General features: G+C 43.3%; 1 long non-coding RNA gene across 1 annotated transcript in view; it reads right to left on the minus strand.

The window, feature by feature from the left end:
- LOC147113004 (uncharacterized) overlaps positions 1-14,785 on the minus strand; it is a 459,408-nt gene that overhangs the window by 207,982 nt on the left and 236,641 nt on the right. Inside the window, exon 3 of the long non-coding RNA XR_015079613.1 lies at positions 1,393-1,638. This is a non-coding gene — a long non-coding RNA (uncharacterized LOC147113004). The remainder of the gene's footprint in view (positions 1-1,392; positions 1,639-14,785) is intronic.

The raw sequence follows: 14,785 nt of genomic DNA on the forward strand, positions 1-14,785 counted from the left end.
TATTATGATCGCTGCTACCTAGGGGCGCCTTCACTATGAGGTCGTTAATTAATTAATCCTATCTCGTTGCACAATACCAGGTCTAGTATAGCCTGCTCTCTGGTTGGCTCCAGAACGTGCTGTTGTAAGAAACTATCCCAAAAACATTCGATGAACTCATCTATGCTACCTTTGCCCATCTGATTTTTCTAGTCTATATGCAGATTAAAATCCCCCATGATCATTGCTGTACCCTTCTGACAAGCTCCCATTATTTCTTCCTTTATACTCCATCCTACCATGTGGTTACTGTTCGGGGGCCTGTACACCACTCCCACAAGTGACATCTTGCCTTCATTATTTCTCATCTCTACCCAAACCGCTTCTACATCCTGGTTTCCTGAACTTAGGTCATCCCTCTCTATTGTGCTAATACCATCATTAATTAACAGAGCCACCCCTCCACATTTTCCACCTTCCTGTCCTTCCTAAATGTCATGTACCCTTCAATATTCAGGTCCCAATCTATGTCATCCTGCAGCCATGTTTCTGTAATGGCTATCAGATCATATTTATTTATTTCTATTTGCGCTATCAGTTCATCTGTTCTGTTTCGAATGCTATGTGCATTCAGATGCAGAGCCTTTAGTTTTGTCCTTTTATTATTTTTGTAACCTCGAGCCTTATCTGTTGATTTACTCTTAGATTTGTCCTCGCTATCCCTTCCTGTCACGTTCTGTTTATCATTTCCCATATTAATACAGGGTACCTTTCTCTATTGCCTTGTCTCTAATCTTTGAATTACCACATCTTCCCAAATTTGATCCCATGCCCCCAATATTTAGTTTAAAGTCCTCTCTACTGCCCTAGTTATACGACTCGGGCAGTAGAGAGCGGGCAGGAATTTGGACATGAGTCTAGGTTCGGATCGGTCATGGCCCTGTGGGTAGCGGAGCGGGCCCAGGGGCTGTGTAGCCTGATCCTGCTCCTATTTCGTGTGTCTAATTCTGTTAGATTCAGGAGATAGTTCTGTGATAGTAGATTGGCGGTTAGGATCAGATCAGCCATGATTTTATTGAATGGCGGAGCAGGCTCGAGGGGCCGATTGGCCTACTCCTGCTCCTATTTCTTATGTTCTTATGTTATGTTCTTATGACTCGCCAGAACACTGGTCCCAGCACGGTTCAGGTGACGACCGTCCCAACGATACAGATCCCACTTTCCCCAGTACTGGTGCCAGTGCCCCGGGAATTGGGCGGGTATGGGGTTGGAAGCTGAGCCCAGGGTCAAATATCATGAACGATGAGTGCACACTCCTGAAATAACAGAGAAAAAACTGCTAGAAAACAGGCGCAAAAGGTAAAAACACAAAAACATTTAGTTAAGTTGCGTCATAGTTTGAAGAAGACTCACCAGTAACTGGAGTGAAATGTCACCCAAGAGCAGAAGCTGGAAACAAAGTAGAATAAAGAGAGAGCTGTGTACAGACTGTGGGGCATCTACGAGCTGGAAGTATCATCACGTGTTGCAGTCATCCATTCTTATACCAACATGTGGCCCCCAAGGCAAGGGAGAAGAGTAAAACTGGGAATAATAAGAATTCGCAGGAGTGGAGCAGCAGCTACACAAAAGTATCCACGGTGCAGAGGAGAGAAGAATCTGCAGAAAAGAGATTGAAGGTGAGGCTTACTCTTTGATACGCTATTAAATGAACCATTCAGTAGATATTCCATTAAAGGGTTTAAAAGTGGTTAACTGCTTTCAAGAAACTAGATTCAAAAATCTATCTCACTAGCCCCAAGGGATCAGCCGGCCATTCACTTTCTTTTTATAAATACTGACAAGTTACTATCTTGATCGCGGGTACAATCAATATCCGCATGTTGTTTTCATTACAGTGACAGTGTGCACAGTGATGTTCTTGTAACACAAGATCATAACTTGATTGACTGTACTTTAGGTAAACACACAGCTTTAGGTGAACACACAACCTGACTTCTTATTGGGGAAGGGTGGGGTGGCAGGGGGTGTAGTGGGGAGGTTGTGGAGATACCAGACTAAAATAAAATGAGGACTTTAGTGGTGGAAATCACAAAGAAACCTTTACAGGAGGTACAGGAATTTAACAGCTGAAGTGTCAGTCAGGTTATAAAAACAACCTCTGGATATCAATGGGCTCTGAATATCCATACACCTTGAAGTACATTCCTGTGTGGTTTTGATTTTATTGTTTGCTTTACCTATTTTCCTATAAGCAGATCATTTCAAAAAATGCATTTTCTTAAACAGAACAACAGACGAATGTTCTCTCAATGAGGATACTAGAGCCTGAACAACAAAAGCAAAAACAGCAGCAGTGGCAATAGCAGCAGCAACACCACTCACTTGTCTGACATAAAGACATAAGGCTTACCCTCAAATACCATTTTCATGTGCCTAGGCTGGTTGAACTAGGAGAACTGGACTGAGGGAGTGAGTCAACAAAGAATCCAGATTGATGCTGTTTGCAGCCTGGATTCGCAAATGGTATACTGGCCTTCATAGCGAGAGGATTCGAGTACAGGAGCAAGGATGTCTTGCTGCAGTTGTACAGGGCCTTGGTGAGACCACAACTTGAGTATTGTGTGCAGTTTTGGTCGCCTTATCTGAGGAAGGATGTTCTTGCCATGGAGGGAGTGCAGTGAAGATTCACCAGACTGATACCTGGGATGGCAGGAATGACGTATGAGGAGAGATTGGGTCGATTAGGCTTATATTCGCTAGAGTTTAGAAGAATGAGAGGGGAACTCATTGAAACTTATAAAATTCTAACAGGACTAGACAGACTAGATGCAGGAAGGCTGTTCCCAATGGCAGGGGAGTCTAGAACCAGGGATCACAGTCGAAGGATAAGGGGTAAGCCATTTAGGACAGAGATGAGGAGGAATTTCTTCACCCAGAGAGCGGTGAACCTGTGGAATTCTCTACCACAGAAGACAGTTGAGAACAATTTATTAAATATATTCAAGAAGGAGTTAGATATATTTCTTAAGGCTAAGGGGATCAAGGGATATGGGGAGAAAGCAGGGACAGGATACTGAATTTGGATGATCAGCCATGATCGCATTGAATGGCGGAGCAGGCTCGAGGGGCTGAATGGCCTACTCCTGCTCCTATCTTCTATGTTTCTATATTTCTATGATTGTCTCCTGATGGAGAACAGTACAATGGATTAAAAAGGACCAACATGGACGGAAGACAGATCAGATAGGCAAAGAATAAAAATAAATATTCACATTAACATACACTCCTCAGGGCTGCATACCGTCAACAGGAACTGAAAGAAATTAGTATTAGTAAAAAAAAATTGTACTGGAGAAATTAATGGGACTGAAAGCCGATAAATCCCTTGGACCTGATGGCCTGCATTCTAGGGTTTTGAAAGAGGTGGCTATAGAGATAGTGGATGCATTGGTTGTCATCTTTCAAAATTCCATAGATTCTGGAACGGTTCCCGCAGACTGGAAGGTAGCAGATGTAACCCCACTATTTAAGAAAGGAGGGAGAGAGAAAATGGGGAACTACAGACCAGTTATCCTGACATCAGTAGATAGGAAAATGTTAGAATCTATTATGAAGGACGTGGTAACAGGGCATTTAGAAAATAATGATAGGATTGGGCAGAGTCAACATGGATTTATGAAAGGGAAATCGTGTTTGACAAATCTGTTAATTTTGAGGTTATGACTAGCAGAATAGGGGAAACTGGTGGATGTGGTGTACTTGGATTTTCAGATGGCATTCGATAAGGTGCCACACAAGAGGCTATTAAACAAAATTAGGGCTCATAGGATTGGGGATAATATACTAGCATGGATTGAGAATTGGTTAATGGACAGAAAACAGAGAGTAGGAATAAACGGGTCATTTTCGGGTTGGCAGGCTGTAACTAGTGGGGTACCACAAGGATCAGTGCTTGAGCCTTAGCTGCACACAATCTATATCAATAATTTGGATGAGGGGTCCAAATGTAATATATCCAAGTTTGCTGATGATACAAAGCTGGGTGTGAATGTAAGTTGTGAGGAGAATGCAAAGGGGCTTCAAGGGGATATAGACAGACTGAGTGGGCCAGAACATGGCAAATGGAATATAATGTGGAGAAATGTGAAGTTATCCACTTTGGTAGGAAAAATAGAAAAGCAGAGTATTTTTTAAATGGTGAGAGATTGGGAAATGTTGGTGTTCAGAGGGACCTGGGTGCCCTTGTACACGAATCACTAAAAGTTAACATGCAGGTACAGCAAGCAATTAGGAAAGCAAATGGTATGTTGGCCTTTATTACAAGAGGATTTGTGTATAAGAGTAAAGACGTCTTACTGCAATTATATAGGGCCCTGGGTGAGATCACACCTGGAGTACTGTGTACAGTTTTGGTCTCCTTCCCTAAGGAAGGATATACTTGCCATAGAAGGAGTTCACCAGACTGATTCCTGGGATTGTCCTATGAGGAGAGATTGAGTAGACTGGGCCTATATTCTCTAGAGTTTAGAAGAATGAGAGGTGATCTCATTGAAACATACAAAATTCTTACAGGGTTTGACAGGGTAGATGCAGGGAGGATGTTTCCCCTGGCTGGGGAGTCTAGAACCAGGGGTCACAGTCTCAGAATAAGGGGTCGGCCATTTAGGACTGAGATGAGGAGAAATTTCTTCACTCAGAGGGCGGTGAATCTTTGGAATTCTCTACCCCAGAGGGGGGTGGAGGCTCAGTCATTGAGTATATTCAAGACAGAGATCGATAGATTTTTGAATAGTAAGCGAATCAAGGGATATGGGGATAGTGCAGGAAAGTGAAGTTGAGGTAGAAGATCAACCATGATCTTATTGAATGGTGGAGCAGGCTCGAGGGGCCGGATGGCCTACTCCTGCTCCTATTTCTTATGTTCTTATGTATAGAACCATAGAAACATAGAAGATAGGAGCAGGAGTAGGCCATTTGGCCCCTCGAGCCTGCTTCGCCATTCAATGCAATCATGGCTGATCATCCAAATTCAGTACCCGGTCTCTGCTTTCTCCCCATACCCCTCGATCCCTTTAGCCTTAAGAAATATATCCAACTCCTTCTTGAATATATTTAGGCCTAGAAATTCAGTGGGCTACGCCACCCGTTAGCACCCTAAGAGGGCACTTAGTGGGTTTTGCGCCACTGGCCACGCCTCCCGCTAAATTTAGCGGGACGCTAATGGCGGCGGTAGCCGTTAGCGCTGCGCCGATACCGATGACGTCATCGGTGCGCGCCGCTACCGCCTCGAACGCGAAATTTAGTAGCGCCCCCTGCTTTAACGCCGGTCGCAATTTGTGACCGGTTCAGGAGAGCCTACCTGCGGCGGTAGGGGCACTGAGGTGCGGGGCGGCCATTTTTTTTGCTGGCCACCTGCCAGCACCTCCCTGCGCCGCCGTCCCCGGCCTCCTGGGCCCACCCCCTCCCGCAGAGTGCCGGCTGTGTCCCAAGAGCCCAGCACTTCTCCTCAGTGCCGGGCTCTTTTGCCGGCACTCGCGCTCTTCAAGCGCGCTGCAGCAGGCCACTCCCCTTTAAGAAGGGGAGGAAGGCCTGCAGTACCGCAGTGCGCCGTAGCGTGTGGCGCTGCGGCACATTGCGCTACGATTTTCAGTTGCAGCGCCCCAAGAGGGATGCGGGGCGCCTCGAGTAGTGCCACGCTTCCGTCTGGGGCGTTGAAAGTGAATTTGCGACGGGCGGCCGCGACTCCTTCAGGACGCCAGTGAATTTCTAGGCCTTAATGGATTGGCCTCTACTGCCTTCTGTGGTAGAGAATTCCACAGGTTCACCACTCTCTGGGTGAAGAAATTCCTCCTCATTTCTGTCCTAAATGGCCTACCCCTTATCCTTAGACTGTGACCCCTGGTTCTGGACTCCCCGACCATCGGGAATATCCTTCCTGCATCTAGTCTGTCCAGTCCTGTCAGAATTTTATAAGTTTCAATGAGATCCCCTCTAATTCTTCTAAACTCCAGCGAGTACAAGCCCAATCGACCCAATCTCTCCTCATACGTCATTCCTGCGTATGAATGAAATGTAGCAAAACACAGATTACACTCCTTTTGTGTTGTGGCTATGGCTGCATGTCCTTTCTAAGGCCTTTACACCTTTACAAAATGAAGCACTTTTGTCTAAAATTTAGCACGTTTGTTTTCTTTAATTCTGTCACAGCAGATTAAAAAAGAATTCTTGGGATGTGGGCAACACTGACAAGTGATTATGCCCACAACACAATTGCAACAGTTATTGCTCATCCCTAATTGCTCATCCCCAGTTGCCCTCCGCACATTCAGAGTCAACCACGTGTTGTGGCACTGGTAGGTGAGGCAGGTTTCCTTCCCCGAAGGATATTAATGAATAATCCAGCAACTTTCTTGGTCATTTTCTAGCTCACTGCAAATTACCAGATTTATTGAACAACTTGCCATGGTGAGATTTGAACTCTCAAATTCTGGGTTAAAACACAAGGGGTTAAAAACCAAATTCAAATATGTCCCAGCTTAACCTGATACAACTGATTCAGAATGAATCAGTTTATCTGGAGACCAATGTTTGGGGAGAGGCCAAGCCATTTAATTCAAATATAAATGTTGTGTGGGATTTATTTATTTAAATATGGCAGCTTTTGACAAAAAAAAGTTATTGAAATCTGATTGGTAAATTTTTGACGCTTTTCATCAACTTCTGTTCCAATCAGAGATTCTGTCTAAAGCCTGCCAATACAGGAAGGCCAGATAGTTTTTATAGATTGTAAGAAAAAGAAAAGAACCTAACTTTCATCAAAGTTTATCACAACAGTTGTTAACCATTTATTACTGTCTATCGACTTCATTCAGCACATACAGGAAACTTTTTTTTATCCGGCACCGACGGGACCGACGTGGTGCTGGTTCATCAAAAATTCCGGATAAACAAAAGCTATAGAAAAAGATACGGAGAGCTGACAGCGCCGTATAAAGCAACAAACCCTGAAGTGTAGAACAATGGCCACAAGTTCCAAGCGTCTCTGTAGCTTAGCAACAGCTGCAGCCACACCCTTGCACAGCAACAGATCGAGGAAGGCAAGTACAATGTGAAGTAAAACTTACTTGAACCTACTCCTGAATTTTGCCGGTTAACTGAGATTTCCGGTTATTTAGGTGCCGGTAAATCGAAAGTTTCCTGTACATGGTTGTTACAAATTTCAGGCCTGTCCTATTTGTTATTCTTGAGTTAGCTTTACTGGTGTCTCCTGTAAGTAGACCAGTGTCCCTCATGGTGAGGGGTTTACTTGCACTACCCAATATCTAGACACACAATACCCAATCTGGGAAAGTAGGTTAGTGTAACAACGAGACACCTTGCTAAATAAACCGCATACTTTAATCTTCCACACATCAATCAACATAACAAAAACAGAATATCTAGTCATTATCACATTGCTGTTTGTGGGGCCTTGCTGTGCGCAAATTGGCTGCCGCGCTTCCCACATTACAACAGTGACTACACTTCAAATGTACTTCATTGGCTGTAAAGCGCTTTGAGACGTCCGGTGGTCGTGAAAGGTGCTATAAAAATGTAAGTCTTTCTTTTTTTAAGGACAACTGTTTCAATGGTTGGCTCATTAGCTTTCAGGAGAGCAGATTAACACACCAGCCTCCTCCTTGTCCCAGCAGCTCCAGCATGTGCAGTCCTATAAATCTAACAGTCGAATATAAATGATATTAAGACACCATCTGTGGCGAAACAATCCCAAAATGCGACACTGGTCTTACTATTACAGTTCACATTTCCTATTACTGTTTAGAACATTTGTTTTGCAGTTAATGCTTAAGTTAGAGGCTGGTGTTGTTATTCTACTGCTCTGAAGACAAGGAGGATCACGTGATAAAACTAGTAGTCGAAATAAACTAAAGATGATTTCCTATGCATTCCCTGGGCACACTACACCTTTACCTGGCTACCTGGGTATGTGGGCATGTGATTACAAGATTTTCAGACGGGATAGGGAGGAGGTAAAAGGGGGGGGGTGTTATGTACATAAATAAATAGACGTTTTCATTATGAACAGCTAGCTTGAGCTAGTCATTTATTCAGCCATGTGGACTAGTGTACAGGCATCCATCTTGACTACTGCCTTGTGGGTAGCCCACTACTAAACATACAGCTCCACCTAGTGTACCATTCTAGAATGACATGTTACTGATCATTACATCCCCCTTCCTTAGAGGTTAAACAAAATCAATTATCAATCAATATCAATCAATCATAACAACATAAACATCTTCACAACAGTCAACACATTTTCAAAGCTTTACTTTATGAACTCTAAGCTTTTCATTCTTTTATTATAGTTTTCTTTGTACTCAAAGATTAAGTCTATCAGGCTTTTTTACTTCACGTGTGGATCTTCTCAGCACAGGTAAGTCTGATGTGTTTTCATGAGAGCCTGTATGTGTGTTTGTGTTAGATTGTTCTGGTGGTGAGTGACAAGATTCAGTTGCGGCATTGTCATCGATTTTCTCTTGGATAGTTTCTTGTGTTTTCAGGAGGGAACGGCAGTTCCTCCTGAGTATCTGTCCTTCCTCAGTTCTAACGGTGTATGACCTTGGTCCTACTTCCTCAAGAACTGTAGCTTTCCTGTTCCATGCATTTGGATCCTCAATCCTGACAACATCATCCCTTGTCAATCGTTTCAGAGTTTTTGATGACTTGTCATAGTGTGATTTCTGTTTCAGCTTTAACAGTTGAAGTCTCTGTCTTAGTTCCTTACTCTGCTTTTCTTTTGCACAGCAGGGTAGCGTGGTGCGCAACTTGCGACCCATTAGGAGTTCAGCAGGTGAAGAACCACAGTCTAAAGGGGAGGCTCGGTAGCTCAGCAGGGCGAGATAAGGATCAGACTTGCTTTCTGTTGCTTTCTTCAGTAGCTGTTTGAGAACTTGAACACCTTTCTCTGCCTTACCATTCGACTGAGCATACAGAGGACTGGATGTGATGTGTTGAAAGTCATAATGTGCTGCAAACTGTTGCCACTCCTTACAGTTGAAGCACGGACCATTGTCGCTAACGGCAATCCTGGGAATTCCATGTCTGGCGAAGATGGATTTAACATGCATTATGACACTGCTTGCTGATGTGCTTGAGAGCAGCACCATCTCAGGATAGGTAGAATAGTAGTCAATCACTATTAGATAGTCTTTACCATTCAAATGAAAGAGTTCCATACCAACCTTTTGCCATGGTGCTGTTGGTAAGTCAGCTACTATCATTGGTTCCTTTGCTTGTTTGTTTTGGTGTTTCTGACATGTCTCACATATGCCTATCATGTTCTCAATGTCCTTATTTATGCCAGGCCAATAAACAGTGTCTCTTGCTCTCCTCTTGCATTTTTCAATTCCGAGGTGTCCCTCATGAATCCTTTTGAGCATGTCTTGATGTAGAGCCTGTGGAATGACTATTCTGTTCTGTTTTAGTAATAGTCCACTTGCGACACTCAACTCTGACCTGATGTGAAAGTACTTTGGACAGGAACCTTTTGGCCAACCATGATGAATGTTCTCTATTACTGTTTGTAACACTGTATCTTTTACTGTTTCTTCTGTTATTTGCTTTGATTTTGTGTCTGACATGGGCAGCGCAGTAGTGACCATACTCCCATGAACATCCACGTCTTCTTCAGTAGAGCTCACATGACTCATTGTGGGTGCTCGGGATAGTGCATCTGCTAACACTATGTGTTTGCCTGGTGTGTAGATCAGTTCAAAGTCATATCTTTGCAGCTTCATCATGAGTCGTTGAATCCTTGGAGACATCTCATTCAGGTTTTTTTTTATGATGGCAACCAGTGGGCAGTGGTCTGTCTCAACTGTGAAGGTGGGAAGTCCATATATGTAGCCATGGAACCTTTCTAGTCCAACTACCAAGCCTAGACATTCCTTTTCAATCTGGGCATATTGACACTCAGTATCAGTCATAGACCTGGAGGCATAGGCAACAGGCTTCCAATCTTCACCCTCTGCTTGTAGCAAGACCGCGCCTAGGCCATCTTTTGATGCATCCGTTGACACTTTGATTCTCTTTGTTGGGTCAAAGAAGGTGAGTACAGGTGTGGTTGTCAGCACTGTTTTGAGGTTCATCCACTCTTGTTCATGTCTTTCTGTCCATGTGAACTCATTTGTTTATATAGCAGGTCTCGCAGACAGGCTGTCTTGGCTGACAAGTTAGGAATGAACTTTCCAATGAAGTTTATCATCCCCATGATACGTAGCACTCCTTTTTTGTCAGTGGGTCGGGGCATGTTGAGTATGGCGTTTACATTTTCCATATCTGGCTCTATTCCTTTCCCAGATAGATTATCTCCTAGGAAAGTGACTTCCTGGATGCCAAACTGACACTTGGCTTTGTTGAGCTTCTGTCCATTCCGGCGTAGGCTCTGTAGCACTTTAGTCAGTCTCTCATTGTGTTCTTTCAGTGTGGAGCCCCAGATGATGATGTCATCAACATAGACCCGAACTCCTTCCAGACCTTCAATTATGTGTTCCATCGCTCTATGAAAGATTTCAGATGCAGATATTATCCCGAAAGGCATTCTGAGGAAACAATACCTGCCAAATGGTGTGCTGAAGGTACAGTACTTGGTGCTCTCTTCATCCAGTTTTAGTTGCCAAAATCCTTGTGAGGCATCGAGCTTTGTGAAGTATCTGGCACCTGACATTTCACTGGTGATTTCTTCTCGCTTGGGAATCTGGTAGTGTTCACGTTTTATGTTTGCATTTAAGTCCTTTGGATCCATGCATACTCTTAGATCATTGTTCTTTTTCTTTACACATACCATGGAGTTAACCCAGTCTGTTGGCTCTTCGACTTTCCTGATGACTCCTAGTGTGGTCATTCTGTCCAGTTCTTTCTTGAGCCAGTCACGCAGGGGTGCTGGAACTCTCCGTGGAGCATGTACCACTGGCTGAGCATCCTCCTTTAGCTGGATCTTGTAAGTGAATGGTAGAACTCCAAATCCTTTGAACACATCCTGGAAATTACTCACTACAGAATCCACCGAGTCATCTGGTCTGCTTATGGCACAGTTTATACGGTAAACTCTCTTGACCAGTTCTAAGTCCTCACAAGCTTTGTCACCTAGTAGTGAATCAAGTCCTTCAGCCACAACAGAAAACATGAGATGATGCACGTTGTCTTTGACTGTCACTTTAAGTCTGCATACATCTAAGCTATCTATTTTCTATCCATTATAGTTCTTCAGTAGTACTGACTTTTTCTGTATTTTGGGCTTTTCTTTCATATTTTTTATGTTACTCATACTGATTAAGTTTGCTTTTGCCCCAGTGTCTAGTTTCAATGTAACTAATGCTCCATTTACCTGCAGTGGCATTATCCATTTGTCCTCTTTTACTGCATTAACTTTATGTTCAGCATTGTCCATTCTTGAGGGCTGCACATTTTCTGTATCCTTTTTGATATTGTCACATGACACCATTCCTACAAAAAATGTCTCACTTAAATCAGTGTCCTCAATCACATTGACTTGTTGCCCTTTCTTTGTTTTTACTTTTGAAAAGCATTGTTTGGCAAAGTGATTCTTTCCATTACATTTTGTGCACATTTTCCCAAACGCTGGGCATTGTCTTGGCTGGTGCTGGTAACCACAGCGTTTACAATTGAAAGTTCCATCCTCCGATTGCTTTGCATTTCTGTTCTGCCCACGTTTCTTCCCCTTGTAGGACACAGCACCGACATTCACTACAGTTGCACCATTATTAATTTCACTGAAAGTCTTTGCGTGCTGTTGAGCTAGCTCACTGGCATGGCATATTTTCACAGCATCCTCCAATGTTAATTCGGTTTCTCTCAACAAACGTTCCCTGACTTTTTTATCATGAATACCAAACACAATCTGGCCATGAATCATGGATGATTTCAGTTCAGAGAAATTACATGTCTGTGCTTTCAGTTTCAAATCGGTCACAAAGCTATCAAAAGTCTCATTTTGCTGCTGTGTCCGTGAATGGAACATGTACCTCTCATAGGTCTCGTTCTTTTTGGGAGAACAATGTGTATCAAACTTCTTTAGCATGACGTCCATCTTTTCTCTATCCTCCTCTTGATCAAATACAAACATATTAAATACCTCTATTGCCTGCGGGCCTGCAACCGTGAGCAGTAACGCTATTTTCCTTGCGTCTGGCTTCGTACCGAACCCGATGGCAGCAATGTAGAGTTCGAATTGTCGTTTGAAAGTCCGCCAATTGCAGTCGACATTCCCCGTGAGTTTCAAACCCTCCGGTGGCTTCAAATTCTCCATGTCGCATTTCACAATATTCAGCAGATATTACCAATCCTGGTACCATGTTATGTTCATAAATAAATAGACGTTTTCATTATGAACAGCTAGCTTGAGCTAGTCATTTATTCAGCCATGTGGCATCCATCTTGACTACTGCCTTGTGGGTAGCCCACTACTAAACATACAGCTCCACCTAGTGTACCATTCTAGAATGACATGTTACTGATCATTACGGGGGGGGGGTCGCGGTATTGATTAAAGAAACTATTACAGCTGTGAGGAGGGATGATATGTTGGAGGGATCATCAAAGCATGGGTTGAATTGAAAAACAAAAAAGGGGCGATCACACTGCTGGGAGTGCACTACAGGCCCCCAAACAGTGAGAGGGAGATAGAAGAACAAATATGTAGACAAATTTCTGAGAAGTGCAAAAACTATAGGGCAGCAATAGTAGGGGATTTCAACTACCCCAATATTAACTGGGATAAAATTAGTGTGAATAGTATAGAGGGTGTGGAATTCCTAAAATGCATCCAGGAGAACTTTTTTAGCCGGTATGTAGCAAGCCCAACAAGGGAGGGGGTGGTTCTGGACTTAGTTTTAGGGAATGAAGCTGGGCAGGTAGAAGGCGTATCAGTGGGGGAGCATATTGGTGCTAGTGACCATAATTCATTTTGATTTAAGGTAGTTATGGAAAAGGACTAGGATAGACCAGGAATAAAAATTCTAAATTGGGGAAAAGCAAATTTTGCTAAGCTCAGAGGGGATTTAGCCATAGTGGGCTGGAAACAGCTACTTGAAGGTAAATCAGTGTCAGAGAAGTTGGAAGCATCTAAGGAGGAGATCCGGAGGGTTCAGACCAAATATGTGCCCTTAAAGAAAAAAGGTGGGACTAACAAATCTAGAGCCCCCTGGATGTCTAGAAACATACAGGATAGGATAAAGAAAAAAAGGGAGGTGTATGACAGATACCGAGGGCTAAATACTCCAGAATCTTTAGAGGAGTACAGAAAGTGCAGGGATGCAATTAAAAAGGATATTAGGAGAGCAAAGAGAGAGCATGAAAAATTCTTGGCAAGTTAAATCAAGGAAAACCCAAAGATGTTTTATCAATATATTAAGAGTAAGAGGATAACTAAAGAAAGGGTAGGGCCTATTAGAGATCATGGGGTAATCTGTGTGAGGAGGCGGGAGATGTCGGTAGGGTTCTTAATGAATACTTAGCGTCTGTTTTCACAAAGGAGAGGGGCGAAGCAGACATTGCTATCAGGGAGAAGGAGTGTGAAATATTAGATGAAATAAACATAGTGAGAGAGGAAGTAGTAAGTGGTTTAGCAGCTTTAAAAGTGGATAAATCCCCAGGCCCAGATGTAATGTATCCCAGGCAGTTAAGCAAAGCAAAAGAGGAAATAGCAGAGGCCCTGACCATAATTTTTCAATCCTCTCTGGCTTCAGGCATGGTGTCGGAGGACTGGAAGACTGCTAATGTGGTACCCTTGTTTAAAAAGGGAAAAAAGGATAGACCAAGTAATTACAGGCCAGTCAGCCTAACCTCTGTAGTGGGAAAATTATTGGAAAGAATTCTGAAGGACATAGATTAATCAAGGATAGTCAGCATGGATTTGTTAAGGGAAGGTCGTGTCATTCAAACTTGATTGAATTTTTTGAGGAGGTAACAAGGAGGGTAGATGAAGGTAGTGCGTTTGATGTAGTGTATATGGACTTTAGCAAGGTTTTTGATAAGGTTCCACATGGCAAACTGGTCACGAAGTAAAAAGCCCATGGGATCCAGGGCAAAGTATAAAGTTGGATTCAAAACTGGCTCGGAGACAGGAAGCAGAGGGTAATGGTTGATGGGTGTTTTTATGACTGGAAGGCTGTTTCCAGTGGGGTTCCGCAGGGCTCAGTACTAGGTCCCTTGCTTTATGTGGTATATATCAACGATCTAGACTTGAATATAGCGGGTATGATTAAGAAGTTTGCAGAATATACTAAAATCAGCTGTGTGGTTGATACTGAAGAAGGAAGCTGTAGACTGCAGGAAGATATCAATAAATTGGTCAGGTGGCAGAACAATGGCAAATGGAATTCAATCCGGAGAAGTGTGAGGTGATGCATTTGGGGAGGGCTAGCAAGGAAAGGGGATACACATTAAATGGTAGGACACTGAGTCGTGTAGAGGAACAAAGGGACCTTGGAGTGCATGTCCACAGATCCCTGAAGGTAGCAGGCCAGGTAGATAAAATGCTTAAGAAGGCATACGGAACGCTTGCCTTTATTAGGCATGGCATAGAATTCAAGAGCAGGGGGGTTATGCTTCAACTGTATAAAACACTAGTTAGGCCTCAGCTAGAGTACTGCGTGCAGTTCTGGTCACCACATTACAGGAAAGATGTGATTGCACTAGAGAGGGTACAGAGGAGATTTACAAGGATGTTGCCGGGAGTAGAGAATCTTAGCTATGAGGAAAGACTGGATAGGCTGGGTCT

This window comes from Somniosus microcephalus, chromosome 9 (genome assembly GCF_052327205.1).
Source record: "Somniosus microcephalus isolate GS21.2 chromosome 9, FLI_Smic_1.0, whole genome shotgun sequence".
NCBI lineage: Eukaryota > Metazoa > Chordata > Chondrichthyes > Squaliformes > Somniosidae > Somniosus > Somniosus microcephalus.